Source organism: Mustela putorius, unplaced genomic scaffold (genome assembly GCF_011764305.1).
Source record: "Mustela putorius furo isolate JIRA1106 unplaced genomic scaffold, ASM1176430v1.1 tig00003962_pilon_pilon_pilon, whole genome shotgun sequence".
Lineage (NCBI taxonomy): Eukaryota > Metazoa > Chordata > Mammalia > Carnivora > Mustelidae > Mustela > Mustela putorius.
This window is the reverse complement of record NW_025422106.1, coordinates 6,362,347-6,370,809: the sequence shown is the minus strand read 5'-3', so window position 1 is coordinate 6,370,809 and position 8,463 is coordinate 6,362,347.

The following is an 8,463-nucleotide window of genomic DNA, read 5'->3' as shown; positions in this document are numbered from 1 at the left end:
TAGTACGATGAAATGTCCTGAATTCTCTTTAAACATTAATGGTGATAAGCAGACTCTTCCAGAAAGTCCTAAGCCAGACCATTTGTATGAGAATTTCCTCTTGAAATGATCATCTATAACCTATCTGTATATTAGTATAATTGATAAGGAAAGAGATGACTCTAATGTCAAACTTTGTATTTTATATTGGGACTGAGACTCACTTCTCTTTTAATCATTAAAGCCCCTGGTTTTAGAATAGTAATCAAAATAAATACTTTAGAATGGAAATAATCAGTAGTTTCAAGGTCAACTTGACAAAGTAAATTTTTATAAACTTATAAGCTTATGACCTTTCCCTATATTATGACATTCTCTAGACTCAAACTTCCTTTATGTCAGCGTAAAAATCCCAGCCCCGTAAGAGGCAGTGACATTATTAGAAGTAAGCAAATGAGACTCTAAATAAAACCTTTCCTCACAATTTGAAGACATTTGTCCTTGGACATCTCACTTGGATTTTATCTTCATAACAGTTCTGTCCCCTTGTGGCATACAATATCAATACATTTATCTCTCTGAAAACCACCTGAGAGATTTAGGTGGCACTAACATCTTAACACCAAGGATTTTACTTAGATCATCATGGTTCTTTCACCAATACCCAGTATCAACAGATGAGATGTAGCCTAAAAACACATTAATCATAGACATCAAATAGGAAAATGTGAAGGAGAAGACTGTTTTACAAAAGAAAACATGCAAATGTTTCAAGACAAAAAAAATATGTAGTTACAACAGAATTTTCTATTATCTGTGCAGCACACTAGAGCACACATGTCCTCTAGACATGAGAAAAGTGTAGGGAGTCAGATTTCTTTTTGGACAGAAAATCACGATCTGAGTATTTCCTTAATATTTAAGGGCTGGAGGGCACCTGGGTGGCTCAGTGGGTTAAGCCGCTGCCTTCAGCTCAGGTCATGATCCCAGGGTCCTGGGATCGAGTCCCGCATCGGGCTCTCTGCTCAGCAGGGAGCCTGCTTCCCTCTCTCTCTGCCTGCCTCTCTGTCTACTTGTAATCTCTGTCTGTCAAATAAACAAATAAAATCTTTAAAAAAAAATATTTAAGGGCTGGATTATTCCTACCCTTCCAAAATTCATCTCTTCATACTTAGTAGAAGCTACTAAAATGTGCAAGCATGATTTATAATAGTGACTGCTAAACAATAAAAACCTAATCAATGTTAGTTTCCTAGAATATTGTTAGTGTTGTCAAAGACTCTACCCTTCAAGAATAAAAAAAGCCATGGCAGTTTTGAAATGAAATTAACATCAGATGTATGCTTTTAATATAACCACGTAATAAAATTTACCTGATGTCTAATTACCTGCCATTTAAATGCACACACACACACATACACACACACACACACAAACACACAAATTTGGGTCAGGTGTCTGAAAAGTAAAATTAATAATCTATGGAATGTGTTTGATAGAACAATATGATACTTGTTTTGTGTCTAAATATAGCTAACTGTAAGCTTAACATTTCCACCATTATTTTTATTAAAACATTATATCCCAATATACCTTTTCAAAATCTATGTACACTGATAGAATGCACTGTGCTTTCTCACAGATGGCCTATTAGAGGAAGTTGAAAAGTTATGCAACTTAATTTACTATTATGTCTACATCAGTTTGTCTGTGTATCTATCTGTCTATCTTGATATCCATCTATCTCACTATCTTGGTTGGGTTCCTCATCGCTTCTTACCAAGATTTCTGCAATGACCTCCAGTCTTTCATCTCTTTCTTTAAAAAAAAAAAATTATTTATTTATTTTTTGACAGAGAGTGAGAGAGACAGACACAGAGAGAGCACAAGCAGGGGCCCAGCAGAGGGAGGAGAAGCAGGCTCGCTGCTGAGTGGTAAGCCGGAGGTGGGGCTCGATCCCAGGACCCTGAGATCATGACTTGAGCAGAAGGCAGAGGCTTAAGGACTGAGCTACCCAGGTGCCCCACCAGTCTTTCTCTATATTGCTACTGTATGATCTCTACTGCTTAAAACCTTTTGCGGTTGCCTGAAGTCTTTAGTAAGAATTCCCAGCTGCTTAATGTCCTATAGAAGATGTGGGATAGGGGCAAGTAGGGGGCTCATATGGTTAAGCCTCTGCCTTCAGCTTAGGTCATGATCTCTGGGTCCTGGAATTGACCCAACATCAGGCTCCTGGCTCAGTGGGGAGTTTGCTTCTCCTTCTCTCTCTTCCTCTCCCCCTGCTCATACTCTCTCTCTCTCTGTCTCAGATGAATTTTAAAAAACTTAAAAGAAAAAAAAAAAAAAGATGTTGGATAATCTGATCCATGCCCACTTCGGTAGCCACGTTGCTCAAACCCACACAGCCCATGTACACACAGATGCACATTCCGTATCTTGGTCAGTCATACCAAGCTTTTTCTTTTTTATGCTAAATGCACTGTGGGGTTTTTTGTGTGTGTGTCTGTATACTGTTTCCTATGAATTCATCTATGCCTGGAAACTACTAGTTCCTCTCATCTGTTTGCTGCATGTAACTCATTATTTGCCACTGAACAAACTTGGAAATTTGTCCTGATGTCAACAGGATGAATTAAATGGCCTTCATCAATAATCGTCCCAGCCTGTACTTAACCCTACCCAGCATTTATCACATTATATTGAAAGCTTGGGCAGCCTTGTCTCTCTTCTACTAGATTGTGGGGTTCAGGAAGGCGGGGAAATAATGCTGTTGTGTTGGTGTCTGCAGTGGTTAGAGTAATGCCATCTAACTAACAGAAACTCAATGAAGGCATACGGAATGTGTGAGCATGAAAGTGTTCGATTCTTAGAGGAAGGGAAATGGGGAGAGGGAGGAATACTATGATAATACTGCTGTATTTGCAGAGGCTGTGTCCTTTATTTCTCCCCAGAGTAATGTAGGTAGCTTGATAAATGTCTCTTAGTGCTTGTGGGAGTAACCAGCCTCACATTTATGGGGACTGTCAGATCAAGGCTCTTGAGTCACACATAAATTTGCAGTCTATTCTCTTTCAAACGCTTCTTTTCTGTGTAAGTGGTATCGTAGATCCTACAACACGTACAGTTGCCATGTGTCCCTTTGCCTAATGACAGTTATGAATATGTCATAATACTGGGGATCATGTGATTAGTTCATTAACCTTGCATTTTTGAAATTGTTTCTGTGGAATACTGGCTGTGATGCTTATAATGATTACAGTCAAAATGGAAAAGAGGGACTCTATAATCAAATATACTTCAATAGTATTGAGTTAAACAGAATTAAACAGGTTACATTAGTGTGGAATTTTGCACTTATTGCTAAGCTCCTGTGCATTGTGAATCTACAAAAATAAGAAGATAAATAGTGATTCCCAAACTTATCTGACCATGAAGTTTTTTGTTTTTTGCTCCCCACCCCTCCCCCCACCCCGAGTAAGTGTAGCAGCAGTAGATTCTGTGAACATATCATAGAACGTTCTGGAAGAATACTCTCAGGTATGGATCAATGAGAAGGACAGAAATGAAAGAACCCAGTTCGACTAAACATGTTCTTTTCTAACAAAATATAGCTTGATTTAAAGCAATTCTATAAATACTATTATAATATGTTATCCTTATATATGCCTAGAAGAGAATACCCACTGAGAAGAAAAAAGGAATGTGTTTTGCCATGGAAGCCTCAAATTGGTGCTTTATCTTCAGGTTTTTGCTTTTTCATTCATCCAGTTTCATTATTTACCCTTTATGCTTATGTATTGAATATTCTTGTTTTTGATCTCTGCAAAGAAAACTGATTTTAAACTAGTAGTTTATCATGTCTGAACTCGTCCCTCTTGCCTGCTCTCTTGGTAAGGGAGGAAAATTTAGAGTAGAAGTTAAAGGACCTAGGTGAATCTCAGTTCTACTTCTTTCTAATTTGTGATATAGGCATGTAAACCTTTTATGAGCTTAAGGGTTTTTCCTTCTGTTTTGTTTTTAATGAATCAGGGTATCTCTGACTCACAGGTTTTGGTGAGGATAACCCATTGCATGATTTATTGATGTGGTAATATACCTACTCAGTGCCTTGAATATTGGGGGCACTTAAAAGTCATTTAGTCCATCAGTCATTTAATTATCCATCCATTCTACAACTTGTAAATACAGTTCTCCTCAGTAGCTTCTTCCTAACCTTCTCCACCGGTCTTGGGTCCAAAGAGATCCTGTCATGTCCACATATCTTTCTCCAGTGATGATCAAAAACCATCTTAGGGGACGCCTGGGTGGCTCAGTGGGTTAAGCCTCTGCCTTCGGCTCAGGTCATGATCTCAGGTTCCTGGGGTTGAGAGCCGCCTTGGGATCTCTGCTCAGCAGGGAGACTACGTCCCCCTCTATCTCTGCCTGCCTCTCTGCCTACTTATGATCTCTCTCTGTCAAACAAACAAACAAACAAACAAACAAAGCCATCTTAGATATGTTTCATACTGATTTCTCACCATCACCGTTCACACCATCCCTTCTAATAAAGGCTGTTTTCCATCAAATGGATTTCATAGGCAAACTCAATTATAGAATCTGGCTTTCTGTGAAGTTTTGCTATTTCTAGAGACTGTGTATATTTGCATATTTTCACAGTAGCCAGAATTTAGCCTTTATTGAGAGTTTTGACCAGAAGGTACAATTGAAATGTTTTTGAAACAGTCTTCCACTCAAGTTGAAATACAGTCAAGAAGGGAAAGAATCAGGAAAATTGAGAGAAAAATGAAAAATGGAAAGAAAGAAAATAAGAGAACTATATTGAGAAGCACAAAAGGACAAGTGAATTATAATACTCCAGAGAACAAACCCATTTGACTGGTTGGTTTTACTGAAAATGCATCATTCCAACCCTCGGTGCTTTATTCATACTTGATATGCGTAGAGCTCAGTTCCTTAATCATTCTACAAGCCATACTAAATCATGCACAGATTTCAAATTTATGCATCTTCTGTATAGTTAATCACATTTTTAATACTTTGGCTTTAGTATAATTATTTTAATGGGTATATGAAAATATAGACCTATCAGAGATGATAGTTTTATAGGCTGATTAATATCTTAAATTGAATATTGTGTCATATTGAATTTGGAGAATTTCTGAACTTGGAAAAAAATCACTCAACTTTCCATGGTTAATTGAACATACTGGCTACCTGGGTTTGGAAATATTACAGCTCGTTGGAGTTTATTGTCTTGGATGTTATCACAGGCACAGTAGAAAATAAAATAAGTAGTCCCTTATACAATAAACCACAGTAACTTTCTTGCCAAAAGAAGTGGTTAGAATACCAGCTGGAAGAAATTTAGAATATGGAATTCATGTGACCTTTATTATTGTAACACATTGTAAACTGCATTTCCATGGAAACAAGGTGAAAAAAATAGCAAGGAATTTGATCGGGTTGAGAACAAGGGTATAAAGAAGGAAACTTTCCTTCATGTATGTCCTGCATGAAGCCGGTAGCAGAAACTGTAATGGGGCCAAAAGTCCAGCCCTACATGTAGCGAACCACTAAAACCTTGTATCTAGTACTGTCTCTGCTCTAAGATCCCATCAGCACTATATCTACCATCTTATGTCCCTGTGAATCATGCCAAAAATGTGCACCACTTTTGTTATCTATTATATCCTAAATTCCCCAATTCTCATTCCCATACTACTCGTTATATTTCTTTTATTAACCAAACCTTCCCTCCCCTCCCAAACTCTCATGCTGGAATTATTATAGCCAATAATCATAATAATCCTTTGTAGGGCTTCATCCTCATCTTCAAAAATGTTCCCTCCATCTTGATGTAACTTAAACCTAGAGTTTCCTGAAGACACCACTTTCCTTCCATGAAGTTAAGTTGGGATTTTTTTTTTCCTTCCACTCCATTTATCTAAAGACCTAGAAGTAAAGTCAGAGTTCCCCAAGTTTCCACTTGCTGTTTTTAGATAGCTAAATACTCTCACCTGAGCAAAAACCTCATCCCTTTGAGGCTCATCTAGCTGTAACCCACTTGCCCTCGTAATAGTAATGTTTTGCAGATGTGCTCACCACCAAGCCTGCCTCTCATTTATTTTTTTATTTTTTTTAAGATTTTATTTATCTTAAATAAATAAGAGAGAGATCACAAGTAGGCAGAGAGGCAGGCAGAGAGAGAGAGAGAGAGAGAGGAGGAAGCAGGCTCCCTGCTGAGCAGAGAGCCCTATGCGGGACTCGATCCCAGAACCCTGCGATCATGACCTGAGCTGAAGGCAGAGGCGTTAACCCACTGAGCCACCCAGGCGCCCCCTGCCTCTCATTTATTGAACAATGTTAGTATTTCACTCACGGTATTATAGCCTCTGCAACTTCTGTCATCATTCCAGGTTTGTTTGATGTGAATCTGATGCCTGGCATTGAGCTCTCAGATGTCCTCTCCAACTGCATTTTCCTCCATCCCCATATACTTTAAACATCCCTTTTCAGCACAGGTAACCACCTGTGGGGTCACTTAGTCCTTAATCACAACCTTCTGTCCTGTGAGCCACCCAAAACACCAGTTACTAAATTTGTAAGGGCATCAAGTTTGATATTTTCTCTCTATTCTTTGACCTTATCTTATATATTCTTTTTGTCCAACTTAGAATCTATGACAAAATTATAGTCATCCCAACTGTGGTTTCATTTACTCTGTCACTTGTTTATTTCTTTGAAGCTGTTTTTCAACACCTTACCCTCAAATGAAGCTTAGTCATCAACATTTTCATCTGCATCTATGAACTCAGGCAAGGCAATAGAAGGCAGATTGGTATCATTAATAATTTAAGATTTTCCGCCTCAGACTCTAAAAATCACTTAAAACTCTTTCAAAAATTATGATAAATTCATGCTCCTACACATTACTGTGATAACCTTCCCATTTCATTTTGACTAAATGAGAACCTCTCATCTTCCCAGATCCACAAACCCATTTTCTTTAGACTCCATACCTTCTTCCCCTCCTCTTTTTTCTGGGAGGAGCTTCCTTCACCTGTGAGAGTACAATCAGATAGCTACCCTTAAGGAAAGGCAGTCAGACTGATCCCCATCAGCAGGCTGAGAAAAAGAGACAGTTTCAGCCTGGATTTTGAAACTTCAGTGTATAAAAACAGTTGAAAACCGTGGAATGCTTGCAAAGTAGAAAGTGAAGCAGTGGCATTGGCTGATTCCAAAAAGAAGATTAATCAGAGTGGAGAAAAAAAGAAGAAAAATCAGAAAAGTTAAAGCCAAGTTTTTCAAGAAGGAAATGGGTAAGTAAGTCTCAGTGCTCTGGTGATTATGAAAACTGAAATGTGCCCACTGGATTTTATAGTAAGTAGTTCTTTGATAATTTCAGCAAAGGTGTTTGTGTGTGTTGTCACCACCTGCTTTTAAGTAAATTAAGATATTGATAATATCAATAATAATGATAAGTAAATTAAGATATTGATAATAACATATGTAAAGGATTTGTTCAGTCAGTGTGGTTGCAAAAAGGAGAAGGGGGTGGGAAGGTAACTTGAAGGGATGTGAGCCTGAATGAGTTTTTGTTCCTTTTCTTTATAAGTGACTTGAGGATATGTGAATGCCAATAGAAAGAAGCCAGTAAAGAAGGAAAGTTTGGGAATAATTGGGAAAACTGGGGTATTGAGGAAACATTATCCCTGAAGGGGCAAAGAGGGATATAATTAATTACCTTAGAGTAGTGTTGTTTAGAGAAGCAGCTTCAAATACAAACAAACTTCTTAAAAACAAACTCTCAGGTCCCATCCCCAGGACCTACTAATTCAGAATTGCTGGGTGTAGGGCCAATAAATCAGTGTTTTTGACCGAGGCATCCGGTATCTTCTGATGCACATTAGGTTTGAGAATTGTTGGATTAGAAAAATGAAACTATGTCTTTATTGTCATAGAAAGAAGGAGAACGAGTAAAATGCAGGTAAGTTAAAGATGTTGAAACCCAGGCAAAATGGGAGTTGGGGAGTTGGGGGTGCAGATTTCCAGTTATGGAGTGAAGGGACCAGTAGGATATGGTGCCCAGCATGTGCTATATATTCGGGAGTTGCTAAAAGAGTAGATCATAGAAGTTCTTACCCCCAAAGAAAAAAATTCTGTAACTGTGTATGGTAATGGATGTTAACTGGATTTACTGCAGTGATCATTTCACAATGTATGCAGATGTTGAATTACCGTGTCGTACACTTGAAATTGATATAATGAATGTTGATCATATGTTACATGTGAGTAAAATGGGTAACAGAGTTATCTGCTCAAAGCAAAGAGGATAACATTGGAGTTTTAAAGATACTGGAAAAGGTTTATAATAACTGCTATTTTGGGAAAAGGGCTAATTGAGAACATATGGTAGAAATCTTAGTTGTTCTCCACACAACTCAGGACCTGAGATGGAAGAACTTGAATCTCTACTGTAGGTGA